The 16,864-nt window shown below is 35.3% G+C and overlaps 2 long non-coding RNA genes across 2 annotated transcripts; both read left to right on the top strand.

Moving 5' to 3' along the window:
* Window positions 1–1,678: 1,678 nt before the first annotated feature.
* On the top strand, window positions 1,679–3,498 carry LOC107579971 (uncharacterized). The gene is made up of 2 exons (XR_001608562.1): window positions 1,679–1,718; window positions 3,283–3,498. It is a non-coding gene; the product is annotated as an uncharacterized lncRNA (long non-coding RNA).
* An 8,886-nt stretch (window positions 3,499–12,384) lies between these two features.
* LOC107579986 (uncharacterized) lies at window positions 12,385–13,734 on the top strand. The gene is made up of 3 exons (XR_001608565.1): window positions 12,385–12,415; window positions 13,211–13,296; window positions 13,474–13,734. It is a non-coding gene; the product is annotated as an uncharacterized lncRNA (long non-coding RNA).
* Window positions 13,735–16,864: the final 3,130 nt, after the last annotated feature.

The raw sequence follows: 16,864 nt of genomic DNA, 5'->3' as shown, positions 1-16,864 counted from the left end.
ACACCCAATGTGCATGCTTTATTAATAATTGTATATATGCAGAGTTAAAAAATTTTGCATTTTATGCAGAAAAGGTGCATTGCCATCTTGCTTCGACCAAATTTATTTGAAACACCTGACGTCATAATTACGACTTCGTAAATATGAACTTCCCAGGAGGACTTGAATCAATCCGTGTATCATTCGATCATTCGTTTTTTGATTTAATATTGAAACTAGAAAAATGAGAAAACGCCTCCTTTTTCGTTTTTTTCCAAAAGACGAAAAACGAGAATTCAGCTTAAATTTTCGTCGCAATTTTTTGGATACTGAACTAGAGTGACTACTCACCTTAATGTTGTTCTAAAGGCTTATTACTTAATAACACAAAAATGTCCTGCCAATGCCAATTTAATGGCAGAGAATGGTGACTTTAGTATTTTTTATTTTTTATTTGAAGCTGATGCATATCTGTCGTAAAATAATCCTATACATCTCGTGGCATATATTCCAAGCATTCTGAAGGTATACTGAGGGTTTGGTGAGAAACAAACCGAAATGGCAAGTTATTATATTTTATGAAAATCTTGCATTGCAGTGCGAGTGCACAGCAGCTTATGCAAGTGCATATCCTTTTGAGATATCAATTATAATCAATTTTAATAAAACACAAGACTACATTATATAACTCTAACAGTAGATATTTAATATCTGTGAACATAGGCCTATATATACCCAAGCCAATTTACTATTCCTTCCTTTTTGTCTTGTTTAAAATATTTATTTTTAAACGAATTAATTCATTTCTTAATTAAACAAACAAACAGACTTACTGGGTGAGCAGGGTAGGCTAAGACAGCTGTCATATCATACCCTGCCATGCCCAGCTGATGCAAAGAATAGAATTTATATCTACACAGAAGAAAGCCCTGTCTAGACTCTGCCCCAGTACGAGTTGTGTCCAGCTATTCATTACCCTGTTTGTTTAATGAAAAAAGATTAAATGTAGTTGCAATAAATGCGTTAAGAATCCATACAACTGCAGCAGTGGAGGACTATTATTCTGCTGCATGATACTGCAGAAGAACTGATGAAGGCACGGTTTGATCTTCGGCTGACCAATCAGCAGAAAGGGGCGTTTAATTCCCGCCCACATGTAGAAATCGAATATTCAAGCTGTTTATTCATTTTTCCACCCATGAACGAAAAACGAAAATTTAAGATGAACTCTCATTTTTCTACTTTCAATATTAAATCAAAAAACGAATGATCGAATGATACACGGATTTGAATCCACCAATATATTCATATTACAGAATCAAAATAATTTGTGAATATTTCATGTTGACTTTAAAAAAAGACTTGGCTGGTAAAATAGTTCCCACTTGGGCGCTGTGAAAACAGGCATCCATGGCCTGCCTGTCTAAAACTGTGACTTGCTTCCAGATTAATGTTCTCCAGACCCGAATCAATGAACAACAAAAGTTGTAAGTAACCGGCTGTGTTGTGTAACTGTTGTCGGTCAGATTTGTGTCGGGTCTGGGCTCTCGATCGGTCGGTCGCTGCCGTGGGTGAAGGCAGGAGACGTGCTTGTGGCTGTAATCAGGCAGCTGACGTCTGCAAATCCACAGGATTCCCCATCAGCCTGTCCTGTTGAAATTGTCTTTTGTGCTTAGCAAGGCTTGTATGTGTCCCTTACAGATCACTCAGCTACTGGCTAGACTCAGAGATCACCAGAGGTAAGTACCCTGAGCCACACTGGTCACTTTCCCCTGGTTTCAGCAAGGTCTGGTTCAGAAGAAGGAAGCAGAGGAAGTGTTGCTGTTAAGCAGACCAAGACAAAGCCGTTTTGGTTTGATCTGCTTAACAGACCCTGCTCCTTTCAGATCCCAGGCCCGATGAAACCGTACCATCTTGACCAGAGCGAGGTTGGAGCATGTGGTCCAGCTCAATCCCAGCGTCAAACAGGGAAACGTTTAGGATTTTTACACTCAATCCTAATAGGACCAGTTCAAGTGGCTCCTTCAATTTGTACTTTACTGGCATCGCCAACACATACAGTACATGAATTTGCCCACATAAGCTGACAGAACCACTCATATATGCAGATATATAGGTATGAATTATTAAAAATGTTCACCCAAAAATCCAAGATGTAGATTAGCATTCCATCACTTGCTCACCAATGGATCCTCTGCAGTGAATGGGTGCCGTCAGAACGAGAGCTGATTAAATTATCACGATAATCCACAAGTAATCCATCCATCAATTAATGTCTTGTTAAGGCAAAAAGCTGCATGCAAACAAATCCATCAAGGCATTTTCAATTCAAACCATCACTTCTGGCCAAATTACGAGTCCATAATCCATAATAACTCTTCCTCCAATGAAAAAGTCCATCTACTATCGTCCTCTCACATCAAAATCCTAAAAAAAAAAATACTGTATACTTCATATTGCATTAGATGATGAATACTTCACAGGCATTAGATGATGGACTGGACTGGACTGGAGTGGATTACTTTTGGATTATTGTGATGTTTTTATCAGCTGTTTGGACTCTCATTCTGACGGCACCCATTCACTGCAGAGGATCCATTGGTGAGCAAGTGATGGAATGCTAAATTTCTCCAAATCTGTTCACATAAAGAAAGACACTCATTTACATCTTGGAAGGCCTGAGGGTGAGTACATTTTCAGCAAATTTTCATTTTTGGGTGAACTATTCCTTTTATACATTGATTGGACATAGATGAGAGAGACTCCGATGGAACGGTAAGTTCAAAATGAATATTTTGTCTCTTGAGATGGAGTCTGTAGGCTGAACGAGATGGTAAGAAACACATTAGGCCAAAACAAGACTGAAACATGGACAGCATGCGAATGAGTGGCGCTTTTTTTCTTGCATGTTGATGAAATGTGTCTCTTCTAATCTTGTGAACTGACATTCCGATAACAGTTTTATTTTGTTTTCACTTCACAAATGTGGTAAGGACAGGAATCATTTTTGTTTTTGGGGTTGTTGTTTTAATTAATATTCATGGATTAGCTGATGAATATTAATAAGGGTATGCTCAGAGTCTGTCATCTGAGATCAAGTCTGAAATTTGCAAGTAAAAATTGAAAGGCGTTATGATTAGAAATAAAGTGTGCTAAATCATTTAAATAATTTCAATAGCATAATGTTATGTTCTGATTTAGTAGATCAATGAACTGATGAAAGGATCAGCAATTATCTCAAAAGTTTGTGTTTTGATATGCAGCCAAATATAATGGTTTAATGATTATTTTTTCTCTTTTCAGTGCCAAAGGTCGTGGCAAGGGCAAGGTTGGCGGCAGGCTGAGGTAAACGTGCAGCGAATCGAGGCGCTACAGAGAGCCAGAAGACTTTGTCTCCTTCTTCACATATGCATTTGTAGTCATTATAAAACCATCTTTCTGTTTGATTGCATATGTAGAGACAGTAAAGTCTGTCATTTTACTAATGTCATGTTTTATTTCTGCTTTTTTGTCTTAGACCCACAATTATTCTGCAGTCATCACTAAACTGTATCATTCATTTTATCCCTGCAACATTAAAAGAGCCAAACTGCCTACAAAGTGTCCCGGTGACTGTTTCTCACATACTTTATTTTACATTATTTTCCAGAACCTCCTTTTTCACTATACTATACCCTCACATGATAAATACTGTCACTATACCCACACATGAAAATGTAATTCATCAGCAGTGCAAAGAAAAAAGGGTGCAGAACCAATATGATCTTAATAATAAACTCATTTCAACAGACTATCAAACCAATGTAAGTCATAATAGAAAGAGGAACTGGATAAATAAACAAAAAGCATAGACTGAATGTATTGTCTTTCTTGAGAAATGCCTATGGACCAATATTAACTTTACTATAATACTACTATACTATTCTTTACTATACTATATTATACGATACTATAATACTTTAGTAAATTACTATAGCAGTGTAATTCACAAAAATCACAGGAGGGTGCAACCTGTTTAGAGTCATTAGACTCGATATGCAGTGGTGTAATTCACCAAAATCACCACATTTAGGTTCTAAATGTGGTGTTCTATAGTTCTATTTGTCATTCTGTTTAGTGTTGTTTATGTGTTTTTTTATTAAATGATCACTACATTTTTAATTAAGTTGTTACCTTTGTTGAGAATAGTGTTCCTTTCAACTACATGTGACTTCATGGTTTGTTCAATTGTTTGTGCAGTGTTGTATCAATGCTTGTTAAACGGGAATGGATATTATTATTCTGTGCTGGCAGTTCAAATCATAAAACTGCACTTTGCCAGAACAAAGACCAAAACAATAATTGTGCCAAAACTGTAACACACATAAATTTAAATAAAATAAATTATAATTATGTTTTTAATACATTATCAGAAATAGAATTTCTGTCTTTCCACCAAAAACACTACACCTAACAATTTTTTATTTTATTTATTTTTTAGTAAAAAAAAAATTCTATACAAGTGTGTACATCAAAATATATCAACTAATTTGTTAGGCAATTCATGTTCTTTAACCTAAAAAAAATTCTGTATTTTACCTGAAAGTCTAAATTACCCTTAAAAAGACAATTTAACATATCCTCCTTTTCTGAGGCTCAGTTACTAATCACTTGTTTCATAATACATGAAAGTCTTAAGTATGTTTCATCATTTAAAACAAAGCTCCCAATAAAACCTCATCCATATCAAGTTGAAATCCTGCAGGCTTGGATTTTTAATTATAAAGACCCGAGTTCAAATCCTGCTTTTGCATGTTACTTATCATTTAAAACAAACTCTCAATAAAACCACATCCAAAGGCTACAACTTTGCCTACTCAGTGGCTCAGGTGATCAACTCTTCTGTTTTAATTGTGGAGACCTGAGTTCAAATCCTGCTTTTGCAAACATCAAGTTCTTGCTATAATTTTATGCTGTAGCTTAAAAAATAAAAATAAATGCACACTCAAAACACAGGCTTAATGGCGCAAGAGATAATGTTATGTTTTAAACATGAAGTCCTGGGTTCAAATCCCTTTATTCCTTATTTTAAATTGTTGCAATAGGTAATGCCATACACTCAAATCCAAACATTATTGCCTACCAAACCCAGTGGTGCACTGGTAAAGCATCTGCTGTTTGGTAGGTGAAAGTCATGGTTCAAATCCCATGCTTTTCATCACTTATTAAATGAATACGTTTGTTCTTTAAAATGTACTTTAATATAACAATGCCAAGAAGTAAAAAAAAAAATCTGTATTTCAATTGAAAGTCTAAACAAATGTTAAATTTTTTTTTTGCGCTTTAATCATTGAGACTGAGTTCAAATCTCACTGTTACTTATGTCACTTTCATGCTATCATTTCTGCTGCAGCTTAAAATAATAGCACATCCAGAATATGTCACATCTGTACGGACTCAGGGGATAAACTGAGTTTTAAACGTGGTGTCCTGAGTTCGAATCCCACTGTCAATTATCTTAAATTGTTGTTATAGATAATAGAAAAAAACCAAAACTATCTTACACATCGCAAGCTCTGTGATGCAGTGGATAATTGCTTGTCTTTCATGCATGACAGTCTGGGTTTAAACCTAGCACCTGTTAAGTTTTTCTTTATATGCAAAACAACTCTCAATAAAACCCCATCCAAATCCAGCTCAACTCCTCAGGCTCTGTAGCACAGGTGGTAAAGCCTTGTGCTTTAATCATGGAGACCTGAGTTCGAATCCCACTATTGCTAATGTTAGATTGTTGATGTTATATCCAACAAAGCGGCCCAAATGTCAGGAGTTGCTGTGAAAGCCACAATGGCACTAGTGGCTAAACACATGTTGGGTGCGGACGAAGTTACAGTAGAGAAGTGGGTTCAAACCCCACCTTGGTGTGTGGAGATCACACCAAAGAGAGAAAGCTGTGACAACAATGAATCACCTGGGGCAGTGAGTAACTGAGCATGGCTATGTGTGGTGAAACAGAGAGGCAGACTGGCTAAAATACCTGGAGTGGTAAAATACACTGGCTATACAGCCATGAGAAACATGGACTAACTGGCAGATGTACCTGGGGTAGTAAGAGGGCCAGGAGATAAAGGCGGAGAGGAAAAAGATTTGGAAATTTTTTTTTTTTGGCTGCAAAATGGAAAAAAAGGGCTTCCTCATTCACATCCACAGCTAACGGGGGATTTGAAGCCACATCTCCTGCATTGGCTTAAGCCATGAGCTCTGACCACTCAGCCACACCACCTCACACATAGAGAAGTATTTATTTACTATAAGAAATAAACATTTACAGATATTAAAATAAAAAAAATTAAACAAATATTAATTAAACATTTTTTTAAAAATTTGAATCAGAAAATTAAAATTAGGATTTTTGCAAATATTAATAAATACAAATGTTAAGAATTAATAATCATTTTGTGTATAGGTAGAATTAAATACAGGAATGTTTATATTTCCAATATAATTAGAATGCAAATAGTAAATAAAATGATATGTAAATAAGTAAATATTTAGGAATAGAATACTAAAATCTGTTTTTTTGCATGAAATATATTTTTTTCTTGTTAAAAATAAAAATATTTACATGTTTTAAAAAGTTTGTGACTAGGTACAATTAAATAAATCTTAACAATAATAAAGCTAATAAAGCAAAGAAAGAAGGTGTGGTTTCAGTAACCGTAGTTAGTGTTGAAGTAGCCATGTCAGGGAGACGCTGTTTGTTTTTAGGCAAAAGCAAAAGCGTAGAATACTAAAATCTGTTTTTTTGCATGAAATATATTTTTTTCTTGTTAAAAATAAAAATATTTACATGTTTTAAAAAGTTTGTGACTAGGTACAATTAAATAAATCTTAACAATAATAAAGCTAATAAAAATTGAATACTCTTCGGTATCTAAAATATTAAACATTTGTAAAAAATTATATATTTTATAATATATATTATATTTAAAAACTATGTAAATATTTATAAACAGAATAATAAAATCAGGTTTTTGCAATAAATACATTTTTCTTGTTAAAAAATATAGATAATTACATTACGTAAAATTGAATCTTAACAATAATAAAACTATTAAACTTAAATATTCAGAATTAGAACATTAAAATGAGGACTGTTGCAAATGTTCAGAATAAATACATTTACCTACATTTGAATTACATTTTTGTTCCTATGTACAATTAAATAAATACTAATAATACTAAAAAAGGTTTGTGTCTAAGTACAATTGAATACACTATTGTATTTACAATATTAAAAATAATATGTAAATAACATTTAAACAATAATAAAAATACAAGCATTACTTGTCCATCACTTGAGTTCTGTAATTAAGGCAAATGTCTGTCCACATGTGCCAGAACTCTGCTTCGGACATCCCTTATTCTGTAGTTTAAACAGATACATAAAGACAGAAAACATTAGATATGTGTATCATTAATTATTGCGCAATGTTTGTCCCAGATATTTGTCCCAGTTTTGTACGTAAACCTTCTGAAAACTCACACTCAGCACTGTTTTCTAGAATCATTTACAGACAGCGACTGGGTGACACTGGCGGAGTGGAACCTTATTATCACCTCAAAATAACGGAGAGCAGGTCAGAAAATAATGAGGGTTTGCATGTTAATTTGCCCACAAAATTCAAGATATGCGTGCAAATAATTCCAAATAAATATAATAAGTGTAAATAAGTAAAATTATAACGTTCAGAATAGTTAAGCAATATCAGATGAGCAAGAGTGCTGTTTTCCTGAACATCAGCATGACTGCACAGTGATATTGATTTTATACAATTCAACAAACAAGAAGTTAATATTAACTGACTCATATTTTAGACAAAACATTGTATGTTTTTGTGCTTTTTTGGCAATGAAAATAATTCAAAACACATCCAAAACATGAATGAATGCATGAATCCATTTTGAAGACAGCTTCAGTGCATGCATGGATTTTGTTGATACTTATTTTACTTGAATGCCTGCAGCAACACTGTCTGGATAGAGGAGCTACAATAATGTACAGTATTTGAAAAATAATGTGTTTTTTGAACATTAAAGCATGTCAACATATTCTGTTACACCAAATACACAAAATAATGATCTTTAAAAAAGCATCATATGACCCCTTTAATGTAGTTTTACATCTAAAAATGCCTTTGAAACGTATGCTCTACTCATATTACAACAATCACAGCTAGAAGTAGGAAAGACATGAAGCTGCAGAAGAACATCAGAGCTTCACAAAACCCCAACCCTCTCTATTAACAAACATGAATACAGTAACACCACAGTAATATGATAATACACTTGATCATATATGAAAAGAAGGGGGGTATACATTTAAAGCCTATAAAGGTGACAACAGCTACTGATTCATTTTGTTATTCTGAAAGTAAGCATTCATACTCATATATGTGACTGCCTTCATTCGCTATTCAAATATGGTCAAACAATTTTTCTCATCAACAAGATTATGACTCCCTGAAATCTTTAATATTTCTATTAGCTTTAAAGCCATTTATATACTAGTGAAATTATGCTTTTCAATATGCACACATTCTCTTTACAGATCTGATTTTTTTTTTTTTTATGGCTCATATTGCTACACAAATTGTATCCAATCAATTACTTTCTAGAGCAAGTCCCTCCTCCAAACACTGTCTGCAACTGACTAACATCACACTATGAAGTCTCTCAGTTGGAGATGTAAGAGAACGACAGATTTACCTTTACAGGAGATCTGAATCGCTCTGAATGTGAAGAAGTGTCCGGAGGAGCAGCAGGTGAGAGATGTGCAGAAACACCGCGAGCAAAACAAACACACCAGATCCACGTGCAGCATCAGACGGACTGCTGTCATTACTCACTGACAGCGCGACGCACGCGGAAACTTACTTACAGGTGAGTCGCGTTACACTCGATTCCTGCACTTTATCGCAGTGTGTGTCGCTTTGCTTGCTGGCGGGCTGTAATTGAGTGGCATTAAGAGTCTGTCACTGCAGAATCTGTACTTGAATGTTGTCAAGGATCTAACGGAGCTCAGGCTGAAAGTGTCGCTCGCTGACGCCGCCTAGTGGAGCGGATGGAAACTGCGCTTTTTACCTGTCGAGTCGAAAAGTACCCGGCTGTACTCGATTTTTGACTGGGCGAGATTTGCCGCTTGTAATCCGTGGTGACGCTCGTGCGGTGTTTGCCTACTTTTTTTAACTGATGAAGTGGATTAGCTGCAGTATTTGTCAAATACATGCAGACGTTTTCATGAAGTTACAAATACGTTTTATTCAATACTCAGTCATTCTCAGTGTTGGGGAAAGTTACTTTTAAAAGTAATGCATTACAATATTGCGTTACTCCATAAAATAGTAATTAATTACGTTACTTAGTTACTTTTTATGGAGAGTAATGCGTTACGTTACTTTTGCGTTACTTTGTAAATCTGGACAGGGCTTGTTTGTTTGTTTTTAAAATAAAAAAGTTATATTTTTGACAAACATAAAAGTCTTTTCACACCAAAAGTGAAATGAATAAGCCTCAGGCTGAAGGCAAAGTACATTTACGTCCGTACAGTAGAATGCAGAAGAAGAAATATCAACAGACTTCAGCAATAATCAAAGACACACAAATGTTTATCGAGAGTAATTTTTGCTTATTAGTACGGTTCAACTGGATCATCGAAGGTCAGAAGCAAAGACATTGGTTAATAGAATGGGATTAAATACATAAAGCATATTTGTGTTGTTTAACATTTAATTATTGCAGGTTTGCGTCATATTCTGAGTTGCATTATTTTGATTCATTTTGAGGAATACTGAATCTGTGCGTTTTTTTTGCTGTTGTTGTTGTGAGTGATATGAGTTCATGCATATTCATATTTATATTAGAACTACAGTAACATCTTCTGATTTCTGTCACCATGGGGACAGGAGAGCGGTCAATCAATAAATTGGGAAAAAAAAGTCACTTGCGTTACTTATTTGAAAAAGTAACTCAGATATTCTCTTGTAAATTAAAAAGTAATGCGTTACTTTACTAGTTACTTGAAAAAAGTAATCTGATTACGTAACTCGCGTTAGGTCATTCTTGAGTTGTGGGACAAAACAGGTCCAGCAAGGGTAACTGCTATTAGCTTTAAAAAATACAAATATTTTCCAATGTCATGAGGGATTAATAATAAAATGTATTTAACACAATTATCACCTTCAATTTCATTTTCTCATTATTATACCAAATCTGTGTTTCTTAATGTCCTCTCACTACGTCTAAAACAGCTCTTAGTACATATAAAATACATAAATGTAGTTTCATTTGTCTGAGTACAAGGTTTTATTTTTTCAATTTTGCACCCTGTTTTGTCCCACTTCTCAAGAATGACTAATGCAGCACATCTGTGTACTAGAATGAAGTCCAGCATAAGCCCCATAAGTATTGTCATTAGCTTGGTTGTCTTTTACAGGCACACATCATGATATGAACTGAGTTTGTATTTGGTGTTTACTGGACTGATCGATTAATTGTGCTGATATGTCTGTAAACTGTAAAAGCTGTGCAGTGTCACAAAACCTTTCTTTATAATGCACAGAGATGTGCATTAATCTAATGCCTGCATTTCACAATATGCGAGGAAATTGAATTAAATGAAATATTTATTCATCAGTGGTGACGAACTACACAAATCGCATACTTATCTTTGCGCACTGCCTTTATTTGTTAACTTGAGTCGCACCGTAGATTGTTGTGACAAAACCTGAGATACTCTTGGTTTTTTTCTGTAAAACTTATGTGAGAAAAGAGTCTATTTAAATTGGTCTATACAACTGATAAAAATATGTTGGAATTAAGTTATTTCTTTTATCATTTATTAAGTAATTGTATTGACTGTATCGTAATATTTTTGAGATTTTGTTCTGTCCTAAAATAATTTGCGTCCTCCTATGGTAACTTTCTGAATGACACCCCTGCAGATCGACTTAAACTTAAACATGTTGCGCCCTCCTGTGGTGATTTTTCGAGTCTACTGTAATTATGGCAAGCCGTTTTCACTTTTATTCCTTCATAGGATATGAATTCTTGATATTATTACAATTAGTTGAAATGCTAATTCTTGATATCAGGATTTAAATTTCAACTAGTAAAAACTATCATTATTTATTGATATCTGTAATTGTATTTTCACGTGTTAAATGTCACCATAGGCTACCATTCAAATTCAATTGTTTTTTTGTTTTTGTTTTTCAAATGTCTGTTCTTGATATCAACAGCTGAATTGCTACTAGTGCAAATGTTCATTTTTTATATCAATAATTCGATTGTCACTAGTGACAATATTAATTTCTGATATCATGAATGTGATTGTTACTAGTAAAAAAGAAATTCTACTAGTAGTCAATAACATTTCAACTAGTGACAACTGAATCCTTGATATCAGGAATTAGCATTTTTACTAGTAAAAATTTAATTATTGATATCAAAAATTATATTTCTACTAGTAATAAATACAAAGCTGAGGTGTGTATTTAGAACTTTAACTAGTAAGAAATGCATTTTTTGATATCTGTAATAGTTTTGTCGCCCTTTTAACATTTTACCACATGTAGGATATGAATTGTGGATATCAGAAATGCTGATTGATATCAGGAATTACATTTCCACTAGTACCGACATGAATTCTTGATATAAAAAATTACGTCATCACTCGCAGAAATACATTTACGATATCAAAAATGAAATTGCAACTAGTAATAAGCATAGCCTACCTCTTGCAAAGTATTTTTACTGGTTAAAATATTATTTAAAATATCAGTAATTCTATTTTCACTAGTTGCAAGGGCAATTTCTGATATCACCTGCCTTTGTTGATATCAATAATTACTTTGTTACTAGTAAAAATGCGAATTCCTGATATCAACAATTAGCATTTTAACTAGCGTTACGTCTAATGACGTATTAATTTTTGTCTCTATTATTGATACAAAGAGTGTTATTGATGTTTGTATTTTTGCTCTCTTTCTCTCTCTATCTGTGTGTCTGTGCTTTATAGGCTAATGGTGAAAATGGAATCCTGTGAAGGAATAAAAGTCAAAATGGCTTGCCATAGTCTAATAAACTTAAACAGTTTGTGCTGTCCTGTGGTGATTTTCCTAAATTGCACCACTGCAATAAATTAGCTTAAATGGGTTACGCCCTCCTTTGTCAATTACACTTGTCACTTTTTAAATTAAATATAATTTTTAAAATGCATTCTTGAATACTGTAAGTAATGTTAATGACATAAGTTGTCACAGTGCATATATATAGGCTATATATTCAGCTAATCAACAATTAAATTACCACCTGACAGAGTGGCATGTGACACTGCAAAATTTACTGGACAAACTAAACATTTATCTGCGATAAAGTGCAGGAGTCGAGAGTCACTGTAAGTAACTCCACACATGCAGTGCTTTTCTCTTGCACTAACATTGAAGTACTTACTCTTTGCACTAGCCAAGTATTTCAGTTTTGATGTGTCATTATTTCCTCTGATATGTTGTAGTGGTGCTCCACTGCCAGTTTTATGTTATGTTATGATTTATGTTATGATGAATTTCATGAGTTGTTTTTAATGTGTCTCCACGCAGACACTAAAGCAAAAATGTGACCCTGGACCACAAAACTTCAACACTAACTGCGGTTATTGAAACCACACCTTCTTTCTTTGCGTGCACATTTGGGTGTCATTACGCAAATATTTCCACATAGTGAGGTAGATATGTGGGGGCGTGTTAGAACGAGCCATTTTAGGGGGGTGTGGCAGAGTCTTAAATTTGATAAAGAATATCTCTTTGGTTTTGAGACTTTAGTCTTTGCAACTTCAGGGATCTTATCTATGCACAATCAGCTTGTAACACTCCAAAGAGAAAGGAGAACTTGAAATCGCATCATATGACCCCTTTAAGTGTCAATTTTTCAAAACTGAGATTAAGACTGGTTTTGTGGTCCAGGGTCACAAATACGCGTGGATTTGTTGATGTGTTGTAGTTTTTTTTTTTTTTTACCTAAAATCTTGTTTAAATAGTCCACTTGCTTTTTGACAACTAAGAATGTATTAAGGCAGTTGTTTACAAGCCTATGTTTTTATGTATTATTATATATATGCTCAATTTTAAATGCTGATGGTTTAGATGTACTATATAAAGTAATGTCTGTGTTTATTTCTCTCTTTCCTCTACAGAGTAAGGGATGAGTTTGATCAGAAGCAGAGCTCTGGGACGTGTGGACAGACTTTCACTGTAATGATGGACATCCGCTGATGGACAGGTAAGACTCATAACTTATGTTTGTGTTTTGTTGTGCACTAAACATGTAGGTTACCATCATTTTCTTTTTGGAGGGTCACCCCCCTATTAAAGCAAATGATGGTAATCTAAACAGGTGGGGAAGGGACGGCGGAGCTGAAAATTTATACAGCTAAAATTAATTTTTTTTTCTGTCAAGAAGTATAACCCCTGCTGGACATCGTGCCGGGGCTCGGGGGGGACCCGAATCATCCCCGTCCCTTCATTCACACAACACTCACATCACGGAGATCTGGCTGGGATCAAACCAGCAACCTCTGAACCATGAGGCAACACGCTAACCTGCGAGCCACAGATCTCTTGCTTAAACTTGTGAAGGAACTTATATTTCACTGTTAACCTGTATGTGATTTGACAAGAAACCTGTTAAAGCTTTAGCAGAGTCTCTTTCAAATCATCCCCTTCACAGAAGTCTGGCTGGGATAGAACCAGCAACCTCTGAACGGCGAGGCATCAGTTGTCCAAACACACTGAGGTGAGAATCGAACCCATGCCTCTATTGCAGCCGCATCAGCCGAAACCATGTGTTTAACCATTAACCCATTGTGGCTTTCACGTAGTGTGCTGGGCTTTTGTGGTACCTTGTTGAATGTAACGACGACAATTTGAAGTAAGCAATAGTGGGATTTGAACTCAGGTCTCCATGATTAAAACACAACACTTAATCATCTGAGCTACTCAGTTCGTGGATCAATCAGTCAGAATCAAATGTACAAACGATCATAATTATCTTTAAGAACTTTATTGATCCGTCAAATATCAAACTCAACCTGATAAACAAACACAACATGTAAATAACATAATTTGTTCATATTTGTATTATTATTACTTATTTTAATAAGAAACATAGGGTCCAACAAACTTGCCGGGAAGTTTCTAGCTTCTGGTCCTAAAGGCCTTGATTAGCTGCTTCAGGTGTTTTCAATCAGTTTGGAGCTAAACTCCGGAAAGTGGCTCAGGATTAATCAGCCCTGTTCTATTAGTTATTAAAAATAAGCAAAAACATTTGGATGTTTAGTCATAATATTAGTCATTAGTTTGTCTGCTGTCATTTTGATACAGGGTTTAATTAGCATTTGTCACTTTGAAAAGCAAATGATGGTAACCTAAGCTGATGGGGAAGGGACAGGGAATGAGAATTTTTATGCAGCTTTATTTATTTTTTTCAGTCTGTGCAAAAGTATAACCGCTGCGGGTCACGGTGCTGGAAGCTCCAGGGGGAGACCGTACTGATATCCCCCTTCTTCAGGCGCGCCTTCACACACTCCAGCATTCACTCGTATCGCAGAGACCCGGCTGGGATCAAACCAGCAACCTCTGAACCCGTGAGGCAGCGCTCTTACCTGCGAGCCACAGGTCTCTTGCTGGAACATGTGAAGGAACTTATATTTCACTGTTAACTTGTAATTCCACAATAAACTAGTTAAAGCTTTCAATTGTGTGAGTGTCATGCTTCAATCATAGCCTTGCACGCAATGAACACTGTTTAGCCACTAGTGCCACTTACGCTGAGAAATGGCATTCGGGGCACTTTGTTGGGTTCTCAACAATTGAACATAAGCATTAATGGGGTTCAAACTCAGATCTCCTTGATTAAACCACAATGCTTTATGAACTGAGCTACTAAGCGTGATGTGTTAAACTGTGTTTTGGATGGTATTTTGTTGAGATCTTTGTTTTAAATGAAAAGAACCATTAATATCAGTGAGATCTGTCTGGGATCGAACCAACAACATCTGAAACCATGAAACAGCTCTTTTATCTGTGAGCCACAGATCTCATGTTCATCCCTGTGCAGGAACTTATATTTTACTGTCAACCTGTATGTGACCTGTGATTTTATAATAAACTATCCTGTAAATATGACTATCTGCCGTGTGATTTGAACTCATGTCTCCATCACCATCTCAGTGAGCAAGTGTTTATCCACCAGCCCATCAGAGCGCTCACATAGTCTTGGTGTTTAGTGACCTTGTGGGATGAGAACGATTTAACATAAGCAGACACGGGGTTTGAACTCAACACACCATGATTAAAATGCAACAGTTTATCGCCTTGGCCACTGGGATTGTGGAGTTGATGAATAACTTTTAACAACTGTGGGATTTGATCCAAGACTCCCATGTATGAAGGAAAAAACATTATCGACTGAGCCGCAGAGTCTGTGATACAATCGTCGTTTTGTGAATGACACCACTGCAAATCGAACTTACATTTTTTGTGAATTACATTGCTGCACTTAGAGTCTAATGAACTGAAATGAGTTTGCTGTCTCAGGGTAGAATTTTTTTTTTAACATGCATTGCTTTAAGTCAGATGTCAGTCGGTTTGTGCAGCGAGCACACCACTGAGTGAAGTTTGGGTGCTTCTCAAACGGAAGGCTGCATCCTTTGTAGCTCAGTCCTTCAGAGTCTTGTAGGCTAGAGTCCTCCTTGGCATTAAATGCTAGAATGAGACAGTCTAGTAAGTGAGCGTGGCTATATCACATATGTTTCCACCCTCACCGCCATGGCTCGAAAATACTAATAAAACGTAGTTTTGGAAAAATACTTTGTATTACAAATCATATTATTTGGCTTTCTATTAATGCAATACAATGAATCACAGCGGTCTAGTCTCCCGGTGGCTTACATTATTGGCAGTTTAGTGTTTAGTGAGTAATTTACACCAAAACTAAAAATAACATCTATGCATTCATGACTGAAAACATTATTTTTGTCTTACATTTCATAATAAATTCAGACATGCTCAGTACTGAATCGTTTTTCGTCAGTTTATTTTCATGAAATGGGTACAAAGGATTTTGGGTGAGTGAAGGTCGCGGAGGATACATCCCATGCATCCTTCAAATTCAGCTGAATGAAGGACGCGAAACGAAGGCCAAGAATCCTTGCGATTGAGATGACCTTGAGCGACATTTGATGACGTGGCAGTCGAGATATGCAGTCTTCGAAGGATGCAGCCTTCCATTTGAGAAACACCCACAGACTGCTGTGCATTACACAATGATGGTGATTGGCTGTGGCAGATGAATATTTAATTAGCTGTCTGTTCAAGCTGTGGGTGCTTATGAACGATGTAAAATTTGTAGTTAATAGGAGTTATAGTTCTGTCTGTCATTCTCTTTAGTGTTAATTAACCCTTTAACTGTCACCCGTCCCCTCTGCGGGACGCCTAAGTTTACTTCACTATATTACAATTAAATCCTAATCTAATCATGACAAACTATATATCGTTGAAAAGGTCTAAGACTCCTAAATAGATATTTTGGTTGAAAAGTAATAGAAACATTTTTGACAAGAGTGCACCTCAAAAATCAACATCATAACAGGAGTTCTGACCTTAGAAATTATATATCAATTGAAAACTTTAAATCTCAAAATTCATCCTTTGAAACCCTTTTTAAAACCAAACATTGCATTACAATGAAAATGGTACATCAATATCATGTTACAAAATGTTTTCGTTCATGAATTATAAAAATGTAAGTTTGGATCGTGCACTTTCACGTCTATGTTCAAAAATGTGAG

This window comes from Sinocyclocheilus grahami, unplaced genomic scaffold (assembly GCF_001515645.1).
Source record: "Sinocyclocheilus grahami isolate Dianchi unplaced genomic scaffold, SAMN03320097.WGS_v1.1 scaffold33.1, whole genome shotgun sequence".
Taxonomy (NCBI): Eukaryota; Metazoa; Chordata; class Actinopteri; order Cypriniformes; family Cyprinidae; genus Sinocyclocheilus; species Sinocyclocheilus grahami.
The sequence above is the reverse complement of the archived record's forward strand: the minus strand, read 5'-3'. Positions and strand labels throughout refer to the sequence as shown.